The sequence below is a fragment of the Sabethes cyaneus genome, chromosome 2, assembly GCF_943734655.1.
Source record: "Sabethes cyaneus chromosome 2, idSabCyanKW18_F2, whole genome shotgun sequence".
In the NCBI taxonomy this organism is placed as follows: domain Eukaryota; kingdom Metazoa; phylum Arthropoda; class Insecta; order Diptera; family Culicidae; genus Sabethes; species Sabethes cyaneus.
In genome coordinates, this window is record NC_071354.1 from 6794828 (window position 1) to 6808139 (window position 13312).

General features: G+C 39.7%; 1 protein-coding gene across 4 annotated transcripts in view; it reads right to left on the reverse strand.

The window, feature by feature from the left end:
* Window positions 1-11888, reverse strand: part of LOC128738911 (putative polypeptide N-acetylgalactosaminyltransferase 9) — a 191081-nt gene extending 179193 nt beyond the window's left edge. Inside the window, exons 1-2 of one of the 4 annotated variants that reach the window (XM_053834391.1) lie at window positions 11660-11888; window positions 9962-10430 (exon numbers count right to left, since the gene is read on the reverse strand). The gene's annotated coding sequence lies outside the window, so the exon portion shown is untranslated. Of the gene's footprint in view, window positions 1-9961; window positions 10598-11406; window positions 11634-11659 lie in introns of those variants that run through there. The other 3 variants (XM_053834388.1, XM_053834389.1, XM_053834390.1) reach the window with 3 other exon arrangements.
* Between the last annotated feature and the right edge of the window lie 1424 nt (window positions 11889-13312).

Here is a 13312-nt window from a genome sequence, read left to right on the forward strand (position 1 = left end):
AACAATACTTGACAGAAAAGTGTAATGTTCTTTCGATCAGTATCGCAGATACCGATAAGGCTATTGGTGATGAGTGACCAGCCTCCCGAGATTCATCGTTATCCGCATAAATGAGCTCGTGCAGTTGATTAGAGTGCATGCTACAATTCGGACGTGTTAATCAATCTTCCGAAATCCTTATATATATTTAGTATAAAATAGTGACGACGAGGAAAGTGGAAAAAATTTTTTTTTTTAAAAGCGTTTTAAGTATTTCGCGTGTGTGACAATATTTAAAGTAAAGCTAGTAGTAAGGCAAGCTAGTAAAGTAGTAATTCCACATTTCCACAAAGTGGCACGTGGTGACTTAGGAATTCTACAAATAGCCATTTTGTAGTGCTGAGGCAATTGTGATAAAAGCTAGAAGTGTGCAAAAATATATATATAGTGAGATATATATAGCTGCTGTATTTTTGCGATTATTTAGTTAAAAAAAGTGAATTGAAAGCCTTTACAATTCTATATATATGTATATAATAGATGAGCTGAGCTGAAAAGCAAGAGTGCGATAAAACAAAGGTTCTTATTCGAGTAGTTTGAGTCCTTGAATTCGGCGTGAGCGCATTGAGTGATAGTGTACAAATATAGTGGTGAGCACCATTAGTAATATTGTACGTATATTCTACTGGAAATACATCACCTGGAAGAGTGCCTGTTGGAAGAGGACAGTCACTTAGGAGAGTTTCGCTCTGTATAAAAAATTATACCAGCTAAAAAGCGTGAGAAATTGGTGAGTAATACCAACTGCCTAATTTTATTATTAGTTGTTCTGCATTTCTCTAGATTTTTATCCCGTAAGCAATGGCAATGAGTGGTCTCAATATAATTGGAAGCATAGAACCTTACGTTCCTGGAACCTCCTTTACTGAATATGTTGAGCGGTTAGAGCAATTTTTCGAGCTAAACCAAGTTTCTGAGGAAAAGAAAAGAGCAACCTTTTGTACTTTTAGTGGTCCTGTCGTCTATTCGGAAATTAGGCTTCTTTTTCCAGGGAAGAAAATAACCGAGTTATCCTATACTGAAATAGTACAAAAATTAAAAACCCGCTACGACATGTTGATTCAGACGTTATTCAATGTTTCAAATTCTCATCTCGTATTCAACAACCTGATGAGTCAACTGAGAGCTTTATTTTGGATCTGAAATTACAAGCATCTATGTGCGATTTCGGATCGTATAAAGATAATGCTATCAGGAATAGGCTACTAGTTGGATTGAGTGATAAAAAATTACAACGTGAACTATTGAAAGAGAATAAATTGACCTTAGCAGATGCAGAGAGAATAATAACCAACTGGGAACTAGCAAGTTGTCGGGCTGCCGTAATTAATGAACCTGAGCATCAGGTGTCTTCCGTTCGGCAACGTTTAGGTAGAAGAGCTAATTTTGAAAATAATGGAAGAAGGTATCAACGTGGTTATGATAACAGTCCGTTTCGAAGCCGTAGTCGCAGTGGTAGTTACAATCAAGGTCGAGGTCAACGTCGAGTTACCTTCAGATCGAGCAATAACGATAGCAAGAGATATGAGGATCGGTACAGATACGCCAACTTAGTGTGCAACCGATGTGGTACAAGGGGTCATATCAAACGACAATGTGCTGCACAAATGGGAAACAATTCTAGAGCTAATCAAGTACATAGTGTAGCTGTTCCTTCAACGAGCATGGTGGGAAGAATGGAAAATGCAATGCAGCGCTTAGGAATGGAAATGAGTGACGAATCGGATAGTGATACAGGTGATTTAATGTGCATGATGGTGGCGTCTGTAAATAGAATTAGTAATCCATGTTTTATAGATGTGATGTTGGAGGGACAGTGTGTTCAAATGGAAATTGATTGCGGGTCTGCCGTATCAGTGATAGGAAAGGAAATGTTTCAAAAAATTTTTTATAACACAAAGTTGAATCAAAGCGACAGGAAATTAGTTGTGGTGAACGGTGGAAAATTGGAAATTTTGGGGGAAGCAAAGGTGCTTGTTCAAATTCAGAATATTAAAGAAAAAGTGTCCTTGATAGTAATTGATACGACCAGTGCCAGTAATAAAATTCATTATTTTGTCCCATTATTGGGAAGAGAATGGTTGGATATTTTTTTCCCTGATTGGAGAGCTACTTTTACAAAAGTTGCAAATGTATTCAACGTTTCAACAGATAAACAAATTGCTCTCAGAGAAATTGAGAATAAGTTTTCAACTGTTTTTCAAAAAAATCTTTCGACACCTGTGGTTGGATATGAAGCGGAACTAACTCTTAAAGAAGATCAACCGGTTTTTAAAAGGGCTTATGACGTACCATATCGGTTACGAGATAAAGTTGTGGAATATCTAGATAAACTGGAACGCGAAAATGTTATAACACCAGTAAAATCCAGTGAATGGGCTTCACCGGTAATTATTGTACCTAAGAAGAACAAAGATCAATTTAGACTGGTAATTGATTGCAAAGTCACGATAAACAAGTTACTAACGCCCAATTACTATCCATTACCCCTAGCACAAGATTTGTTTGCACAATTAGCTGGTTGTAAGATATTTTGTTCACTAGATCTAGAAAGGGCATATACTCAGATAGCCTTATCTGCTAGATCTAGGCGATTTATGGTCATAAACACGCTTAAAGGTCTTTATACATACAATCGACTTCCCCAAGGCGCATCTTCCAGCGCAGCAATATTCCAGCAGATAATGGAACAAGTACTCTTAGGGATAGAAAACGTTTTTGTCTATCTCGATGATGTACTAATAGCTGGAAAAAATTTCGATGATTGTCGCAAAAAATTGTACATGGTATTAGAAAAATTAAAGCAAGCCAACATAAAAGTCAATTTGGATAAATGTCAATTCTTTGTGTCTAGTCTCCCATATTTGGGACATATTATTACAGAGAGAGGATTATTACCATGTCCAGATAAATTGGCTACGATTCGTGATGCAGCAACACCAGAAAATACATCTCAGTTAAAGGCGTTCTTGGGTCTAATTAATTATTATGCTAAATTTGTCCCACAATTATCTGCAAAGCTTAGTGTTTTGTATAATTTGCTAAGAAATAATGTTAAATTTGTCTGGGATAGAGAATGTCAAAAAGTCTTTGAGAGAAGTAAAAACCAATTAATTAACGCAAACATTCTGGAGTTTTACGACCCAAGTAAACCGTTAGTAGTGGTTTCTGACGCATGTAATTATGGATTGGGGGGAGTTCTTGCTCACATAGTGGATGGTACCGAGAAACCAGTCAGTTTTACATCCTTTTCCTTGAGCGATGCACAAAAAAATACCCTATATTACATTTGGAGGCACTTGCCCTTGTCTGTACCATAAAAAAATTTCACAAGTACTTGTACGGCAAAAAGTTTACGGTTTATACCGATCACAAACCTCTTGTAGGAATTTTCGGCAAATCTGGCGGTCATTCTATTTACGTAACTAGACTACAACGTTATATACTGGAGTTGTCAATTTATGAATTCGATATTTTTTACCGTCCCTCGGCAAAAATGGGGAACGCTGACTTTTGCTCGCGTTTCCCATCACAACAGGCAGTACCCAATGAATGTGACGTGGAATATGTAAAAAGTTTGAATTTTGGGAATGAATTTCCGTTAGATTTCATTAAAGTCGCTGAAGAAACTAAGAATGATGATTATCTACAGAAATTGGTCTCGTTCATGCACAATGGTTGGCCAGAACGCATAGAAAAAAAATTTATGAACGTACATTCAAACCAACATGATCTTGAATTAGTTAGTGGTTGTCTATTATTTCAAGATCGTGTGGTTATTCCTGATATATTAAAACCAAAAATACTTAAGCTGTTGCATATAAATCATGCAGGGATGGTCAAAATGAAGCAGCTTGCGAGGCGTACTGTTTATTGGCCTGGAATCAACAATGGCATTGAAGCTTACGTAAATAAATGTGATATATGTTCTAGAATGGCTGTAGTACCGAACCCCAAAATAACTAATATTTGGATACCAACCACGAAGCCCTTTAGCAGGATTCATGCAGACTTCTTCCATTTTAATCAGCAAAATTATCTTCTCATTGTGGATAGCTATTCAAAATGGTTAGAAGTCGAGCTGATGAATGGCACAGATGCTTCGAAGGTGAACCGGAAATTCATGGCAGTATTCGCCAAATTCGGCTTACCAGATGTAGTAGTTACTGACGGCGGCCCTGCATTCAATTCCACAGAATTCGTTTCATTCATGAAACGTCAAGGGATAAAAGTTCTTAAGAGTCCGCCTTACCACCCTCCAAGCAATGGTCAAGCGGAGAGAATGGTGAGGTTGACTAAAGAAGTATTTAAGAAGTATCTTTTAGAACCGGAAATCAGAACGTGGAAGGCCGAGGACAAGATCAATTATTTTTTATTTAACTATCGTAATACTTGCTTGGATGAAGAAACGCCATCTGAGAAAGTATTGAATTTTAAACCGAAGACAATATTAGATTTAGTAAATCCTAAGAATAGTTACTCTAATCAATTAGTCGTAAACCCAGAAGATTTTAAACAACAACAAAAGAGTTTATATGAAAGAAGGGGAGCAATTCATAAAAGCGACCCTTTAGACAATTTATTAATTGGTGATATGGTATGCTGCCCATAAACGCATAACAGTCCCATATGACTTTTCACCATTTTTGAGATAAACCTGGGAATCGTCTTTAAATTACCTATTCTTTCAATATTTCAAACAAAAAAGCTATGTTTGTTCCCAAAATGTTGAAAAAAATATTAAACTATGTCAGTCCCATATTACAAATAAACGCATAACAGTCACAGTAGTGAAAGTATATGAATAAGCATTTGATTTTGGAAATTCCTGAACCGATTTGACTGCAACAACTACCAAACGAAAGATTTCATGACCTACAAGAACACTATTGAGGAAAATTTGGAGCGGATAGACGGTTCCGAAGCTATAGTCGGAATAAGTTCCGGAATATCCAGAACTTGAACCACCTTGAAGCACAATAATTCCATTATACGACACCTCTTAGTACTCGAATTTGCAAAACTAGACCATTGGTAGTTGTATGAAGTGTTCAAGACGTCATTTACCATATCTAACCACATATCCGGAAATGCTTCGGATACCCCTACGGGGATCAGTTTCGGAATAGAACTAAAATACAACATGTGATATCTCTTAGTACGCAAAAGTGCAAAACTACCTCAGAATAGTTCATTTGTCGTCATATAATATGTCCAGGATCACATTGGTCACACTCGGACACGTTCTGGGAGTGTTCCTGACACAGGAAAGCGACCAGTTTCTGAGTTGAGCGACCCCACGATAACAAATTACAAATAAAAGCAGAAAATGCTAGGAACTGGAAGTTTATCCTTACTCCCGTAAAATTTCTATTTCGTACAGACATTTGGAACAGATGAATTAAACGGGCACCTGAATTATCAAGATAACAACGACACGTGGTCTTGAAAATACTCCACCGGCGGTCACCGGCAGTCACCGGCTCACCGACAACGCAAGAATCAAGGCATGCTATGAGTGTGACCGTTATGCGTTTATTCTTGCTTATTGAAGCACAAATAAACGCATATCAGTAACTTCGGTAGTTTTTATAAGTTTTGGAACAAATTGTAGGTCACTTGTGAACAAATTGCTTGTAAAAGTATTCTATAATGTACATTCAAGTAATATTATAATGATTTGGACGATTTGTTTCCAAAATTTACTCAATATTAAAGAAAAAATGTAGCGCTTTCAAATGCGTTTTTCGCCGCTGCAAGTTTTTGCATATGTGACTGTTTTCCATTTACGGGCAGTATGGTTAAAAAACAATCATAAAAGCGACATTGGCAAATGGGTGGCGGCTAGATTTGTTAAACGAATTTCAATAAATATTTTACAGGTAGCCGTTGGAAACGTGGTAACCAACGCACACCGGCATCAGGTGAAGATTCCGAAGACTAAAATTGCCGCTAGGAACGTAATGGTCCCGCTGACTGTTAATGGCACGGAACGGGTGGTATCGGCGAGCACACAAGAATATGTTACGAGAGAAAAAGAGAACTCTTGCATGTTAACGAATAGGAACGAGATGAATGGTGGCAGCGAGGGACCGTTGCTGCGAAGGTCGCGACGAATTAGAAAACAAAATCTAAATAATGCTGATTTCATTTACAAGTGAAAATAATAACTAGATTAAAAATCTAGTCATGAAAAAAAAATTAGTTAGACTAAATGACTCACAGACAATAAGAATATCAGTTCGTTCGCAACTATAAGTTAATAGGAAGTAAAATCCTTTCGAATTACAATAGTAATATAAGAACTAAAGTTCAATCGAGTTAGTTATACATAAAATTTTAAAATTATAAATATCATTATTCTTAAGGGAAGAGAATTGTAATGTTCTTTCGATCAGTATCGCAGATACCGATAAGGCTATTGGTGATGAGTGACCAGCCTCCCGAGATTCATCGTTATCCGAATAAATGAGCTCGTGCAGTTGATTAGAGTGCATGCTACAATTCGGACGTGTTAATCAATCTTCCGAAATCCTTATATATATTTAGTATAAAATAAAAAGGTGGGAAAACGGGAGAGACTTAAACGGGATATAAAGGACAGGTCGGGAGAAAAAACGGAAAATGAGCAGAAAAGAATCTATCGGCAAAATGGGACTGCACGAAAAAGGAAACAAACCAAAGAAAAAGGTAAAACATGAGAGAACAAACCAAAAACAATCCTGAAAAGCAAATGGAAATAAGAGAACAAAAAACGGAATAAACCAGAGAAAAGATGGAAAATCGCGGTATGAAAACGACGAAAACGAGACGGAAAGGAGATAAAAAGATTTTTTTTAATGCGGAACGGAGGGAATCTGGAAATAAAAAAATTGGAAAATGCGACGCAAAACGGGAATAACGAGGAAAAAGAAGAAAAGTGCTGTGTGTGTGAAAAGTGTGAAACCGGGATCTGAGAAAGGAGCGAGAGAGTGAAGTTTTTAGCCAGAAATTGTCTTGTCTGAGTGTGTCCCCGTATGTCTGTGTTTTGGTACATACTTGAAAAGCCAAGAATAACCGTTTCCAGGGTCTTTGTTTAGTAAAGTGGAAGAGTACCTCTTGTAAATCTCTAAACTCTCCGGTTACATCCATCTTCCACGCCGAGCAGTTGTTAATTACTTTTGCGTTGTCAATGGTGAGCGGATGGTTGTCGTTGAAGACGTGCTCAGCCACTTTTGATCGAAAATTATGTGTCAGACCTTTCTCGGTGGCTCTTGGTGCTTTTTTTACTTCTGCCAAGTGTTCTTTAGTTCGTGTTTCCAGATTCCTTCTAGTCTGATCGATGTAAACCTTTTTTTTTTTTTTTTTTTTTTATTAACGACCCTTTAAGGATATCGATGTAAACCTTCTCGCAATGTGGGCAACTGATTTCATAAATCCCGCATTTTCTTTGTTCTTCAATCGGGTCTTTAGTTGACCCCCACTTATTTTTGAGCTGGTTGTTTCAGCTCGTGTAGGCTAGATCAATTTCAAATTTCTTCATTTCCGTCGTATTCTACTGCCACTCTCTTAAGTTCTGGTGTTATTGGTGTAAGTTATTTTTTGTATTCGTCTCTTTTTTTTTGGAAATATTCTGGGTTGTCGTTTCTTAATATCCGTTTGGTTTTGCAATTTCAAGAATGTGTGTCAGTCCTTTTTATTTCCCTAGCTCACTTAACGGTAATGTTTCCATCCTATGTATCATGTGATAGAAAGCTACCATTTTGTGTCGGTGGGAGTGATTAGATGAGCTAGGTATAACTCGTTTGGTGTTTGTTGGTTTCCGCCTTTTTCTATTTCGTATGTGAAGTGTATGTTCCTGTGTGCACCATTCACGGCAGCTAGAATGGTTTCCTGTTCTCCTTTCTTGATGGCGCTAAAAACGTCGTCAACGTAGCGCCACCATCTTGTTGGGAGTACCTGGTTTGGTTCCAGCTTGCTTTCAAGGCTAGCCATGAATAGTTCGCACAGGAACGGTGATAATGGATTACCCATCGGTGCACCTTTCAGTTGTTTGTAATAATTGTCTCTGAATGTACAGTAATTCTCCTCCACACACAAACGTGTCAGCTTCAAGAATCCTCCCACATTTTTACTCCATGCGTTGCCCTCATGCTGTTTCAATAGACAGTCTTCCTAGAGGCTTATCGATTCTTTCACGGGGACGCTTGGGAGTAAGGCCGTAACATCGAAAGAGACCATTATGTCGTCTTCTGCTAAAAAATAACAAATTCACGGTTTCTATCTGTGCGTTTAGATCTCTACAATAAGGTGCGTTTAGAGTAGGAAATATTTTTTGGCAACAACGTGGAATACGACATGTTGCTTGCTCGAAGTTGCTTCTGTCACCAACTGAACATTTGTGATCCGTTGCTATAGTTACTTGCAAACATCGGGCAACAGTTTGGAACAAGTGTCAATCTAAACGCATCTTCAATAACTTCTTGGTTGGCTGTGATGATTGTATAATCCAAGGCACACTTGATATCTTCTATGGTAGCAGTTCTGCTACATAAAACCACATTGAAAGAATAATAATAAATCATACTGTCAAGATGAAATGAAATAAGGGTGAAACGTACCTTGAATCTTAACGATTTTCAGATGAAATTGATATTCAATTAGAGGCAGTGAAGAAAAGGAAATAGAAAAGAATCGAGTTTTTGAAAAACGTCATACCAGACGCTTTGAAATATGCGCAATTTTCACCCAAAATAATGTGGTTTCAAGCTATTTATTAGCCCCATCCAATAGATAAATAAGCATTTCAAAAGAAAAATGATTTTTCTCAAGAATAATTCCTAAAACATTAGGGACAATTGACTAACACTGTTCGTTACAAAGTGGTTGAAGTGCTTTTTACATTCACTGATAATTTGCACAGTACATATGTACTTTTACTTACGCGAAAAAGAACACTGTTTCACGCCAAAGAAACACCCAAGTAAATATGACGCGGCACATAAATGGCATTGATAGTACTCCAGCAGACATTACATGTGACAATATTAGCTTAATTGGCCAATAAATGCCAGGGTACACAGTGTAATCAATTTAATGCATCGAAACCAGCCATAATGTTGACGTAAAGTTTTGTCACGTCAACATTGCTGATAAAAAGTTGTATTATTTTGAATTGGTTGATACTCGGTTTAATTAGTGCTATCATATAAAGCTAGTTTGGTGGTTACTTGGATGACAGTTTCTTTTTAACATTCCTGGCCTACTTCACAAATAAGAAACAAAATCTCCCTACTTGGTAACTTTCGTCAATTTAAACAAATGACAGACTTTCATTCCATAATGCTGCCAATCAATTTGGCCAAAAATAAAACCCCGACGACGCATAAATTCCGCTCAAGTAGGTAAGGTATTCGTTTCATCCTGCCAGCCCGGTTTCAGTTAACTTGCACTTCACAAAAAAGCGTGTACAACTCACAGCCAGCGCGCGTAGAAAGATGCCTCCTCCGCTTTTCAACAGAAAAGGAAAGGAAAAGCCAAAGCCACTACATACCGGCTAGCTAGTAGAAAGAAAGGTGGAAAAGGTTACCCGCTCGCCAACTGGCAGTTCCGACGTGATTTAAGCCGGTGCTTAAGCATTAATAATTTATATCGCAGTCAGCCGCCCGGATATAAACTTTTCTCCCCGGCTGTTCGGGAGGTTTGGGCTTTCCGTCGTTTTTGGCCAAAAATGTGCCGAAAAAAAATCACAAAGCATAATCAATATTCAGCACCACCGGACAGCATTTTTTTTTTGCTTTCGGTAAATCCACTCATCATCGACAAAGTAGCTTAGAGCATCTTTTATGAGTCAAGAAAACCACTTCGCAACTCATTAACATATCTGTAGGACTACGCGTGTGTTGTGTGTGGTTAGCTTTCTCATATATGTACCGGTACGTACCTGTTTATTGAAACATCGACGGAACGTGCCGTTCGTCGCCTTTTCCCGTTCGTCGTCGTAATGGCACGCCACAGGATGACATTTAGCGTACAGCCAATGATCCGTTGTTGCCGGCTGAGTGCATCGATTGCTCACGGACACTCTTCGCACCGCACACCGATGGATGGATGAGGTGGGCACTCTTCTCTTGTTTTTTTTTTGTGCAAAAACAAAACCAAACAAATTTATACTTTTCCTGTCGTGTCGCTCCCGCCGCAGCTTAACTTAGCTCTTCACTAATTTCGTAATTGATATTCTATACACTTGTCGATATGTGCTGGTATTTTAGTTGGATTTTTTTCTGCTTTTGTTTTCTGCCAATGTGCTGTTTTCACTTCTGATCAGTTGGACATTCTGTATTCTGTTTCCTGCATACGTGCGCACACAACCCAGCGATCTAATCAAGCAGTTCACTCTCGTACGTACTCGACTGGCGGCAATAAAAATCGATAACAGTAAGTTTTCCTCACTACACTATGTGTATACACCGAGAAAAAAACCGTCTGCTCCAGTTACGCACCGAGACCGCCTCCGCAAGCGTCTTTCCAAGCTGGACCCAGATCTTAAACTTTCCTTCTTATTTTTGGTAAACAAGAACTGTCAAAATAACAGAAACAATATTCGGTGAAGAAATATTTTTCCATCAAATAAAACAAAACAAAATGTGATAGATTGGCTACTGGGATCGAAATTTCCCCTTCGTTGCAATCACTAACACACAGCAACACAGCAACGGTACCGAATAGAAACCTGATTCACGCCGTTCGCTTCAATGGCACACCCATACAACCGTACGGTAGGGAAAAGGACGAATCCACCCACATGTTCACCAACACCCACTCAAGAAATCGGGTTGCTGTCCTCTCGAAAAAAATAACACAAAAATTGAAAAATCTTCAAAAACATTCCAAACCGAACCGAACAGCCGCCTCGGTCGTGTGTGAACCATCGATAACTAACGGGAAAAGCCTCATTAGCATCTTCTTCGATTCCGTGGCCAAACTACTTTCCAATCAAAAGCACCATCTTCTGCTGCTGCTGCTGCTGAATACACTCGCACACACTTCAACCAACCAACCAACCAGCGTGAACTGTCAAGAAGAGTGCTTGACCAGCCACAGCCAGCAGAGCATAGACCAGAACCAGAGTTCCAAGGCCCAAGAATAATCTCGCCTGCTTGGTTTTTAGGGGGAAATAAATAGCATGAAACAACATAAACGAAACGTCATCGCCATCGCCGTGACCGTCGCCGCCGTCATCGTAGTCGTCGTTGAAGTTGTAAAATATTAAGTAAACAAAGAGCAGGAACCTGCCCGAACTGTTGTCTTAAAATGGTTCATCTAATGGGAAAGACGTTGGCGGTGATTGCGATCTACAGCAGCAGCAGCAGCAAGAAAACCACGCACGCACAGGTGAGTTGTGCCCGATTCAGAATCGAAAAATTCAGGTGCCCTATTTATGTAGTTAGTGTGTTTGCCACACGCGTTTTTGTTCCCGAACCGAACGTGTGTGCAGTGAGTTACGTGCCTGGCGATGTTAAACATCGCTGGTCAGTCACTGCGATACACGTCTGTCATTTCCTTCTTTCAGACACTGATTTCGGCAGCTTTTCTTCGTCACACGTCTTGATAATGATCACACAGGAAAACCAATACCCACCAAAAAAACGCACTACAATGACCACGACCACCGACCGATTGTGGAAGGATACGAGGAAGCACACGAACGGCTGACGCGTTTCCGGGAGTTTGTTGGTATAGTTTCCTCCTGCAGGAGCTTTTAGCTAGCGCTGTAAGTCAGTAAGTTTCTGGTATGGAGCCGTCGCGACGCACCGTGGCGAAACCAGCGAGCAAAAAAGGTTAGCAACCAACAACCGCACAGAGAACAACCCGATTCCAACTGGCATCCGCTGGCAGACGGCACGGTGAAATAAACCGAAGAGAGAGCCACTTCTGCGGACTCTGACCGCACGCCGCGCGCGCGGAGCATGCTGGAGAGGATGGAGCTGCTCATATCGTGTGGATGGCCATAAGAAACAACCATTACCATCACTAGCACCAGCACCAGCACCAGCGTCGACGATGACGGCGACAGCAGCAGCGGAAAGCAACGAACGTCAACACCAACACAGTGCCAGCGAGGCAATCTCTGGATGGATTGTGTGCAGCAAGCAGCTAAAAAAAGCAGCAGAAGAGAGCCAGCCAGAACATGAGGGCAAAATCGTTGGTATACGTACGGTCCGTACCGTACCCGTACGGTCGGTCGGATGGTGGATAAACTGATAAACAAAGTAGTGTCCATATACGATAAGCCCTGAGCAGAGCACGAACCGGTTTCGCAGCGGGAAGTGGCCTGAGCGTGTGGTTGTATTTTATCGAGCCAAGCATTCAGGAAATTTTGAGGAACTTTTTCTTCTGAAATACATTCAGAGACATCTGCCGAAAGCTTTCATAAACGTTAAAGCTTCAGTTTGGAGCGACCTGAATTTCATACAAGTTGATTAAAGCAGGCTTAGCAGATTCGAACTAGGAGAAATAAGTCTTCAATAGCGTGCAATGTAAAACTACCGTTCTGGCTCAAATTTCGGAGTTTTTTCTCATCGGAAAGTTAGTAAGCACATACCTATTTCTTTTGAAAATAAGTTTGATCAACGTGTCACAATCATAATCGATGGTTTCTGTGTGGTATCACAACCGTAAGCCAATAACACTGCCGTAACTGTGTGGCAATATATGCACCAACGAAGGAGTGCATACCGTATGCGCGCAGTTATTGCATTGAAGCAACTTCGACACGGAAATCCGTGGGTCACAGCATGCGCTGCAAAATCCACGGATCAGCATGCTTTGATCCGGGCAATACACACGTGCAATCGGCCTCTTTGCTCAACGAGCAATCAACGTGGTAAGATCTAATTCGATATAGCTCTGCCCGTTGGGTGATTCCTCGGTTTCGAAATTAATTAAACACTGTGAATTATTAAATGGATGTCTCAATACTTCTCAAGCTTCACACAAATGAAGTTAAAATGGCTTAAATGACGAAATCATGCTAGCTTAAAATTAGAATTAAAATTTTACCTTCAATCCAGTGGTACTGGAAATACGTTTGATGGACTTACTTGAAGCACGACTTACTTGAAGTCGGGTTAGTAAACTGCTTCCTAACCTGACTGAAATTCTGGTCACGCCACTAGGAATAGATTTTGCTCCCGTGGCAACCCGTGCACTACCAAAAAGGTTGTGAAACTTGAAGTTTTCAGTAACGTATTAAATCCAGTTTTCTAGAATTCCATTGCTAATATTTATCGAG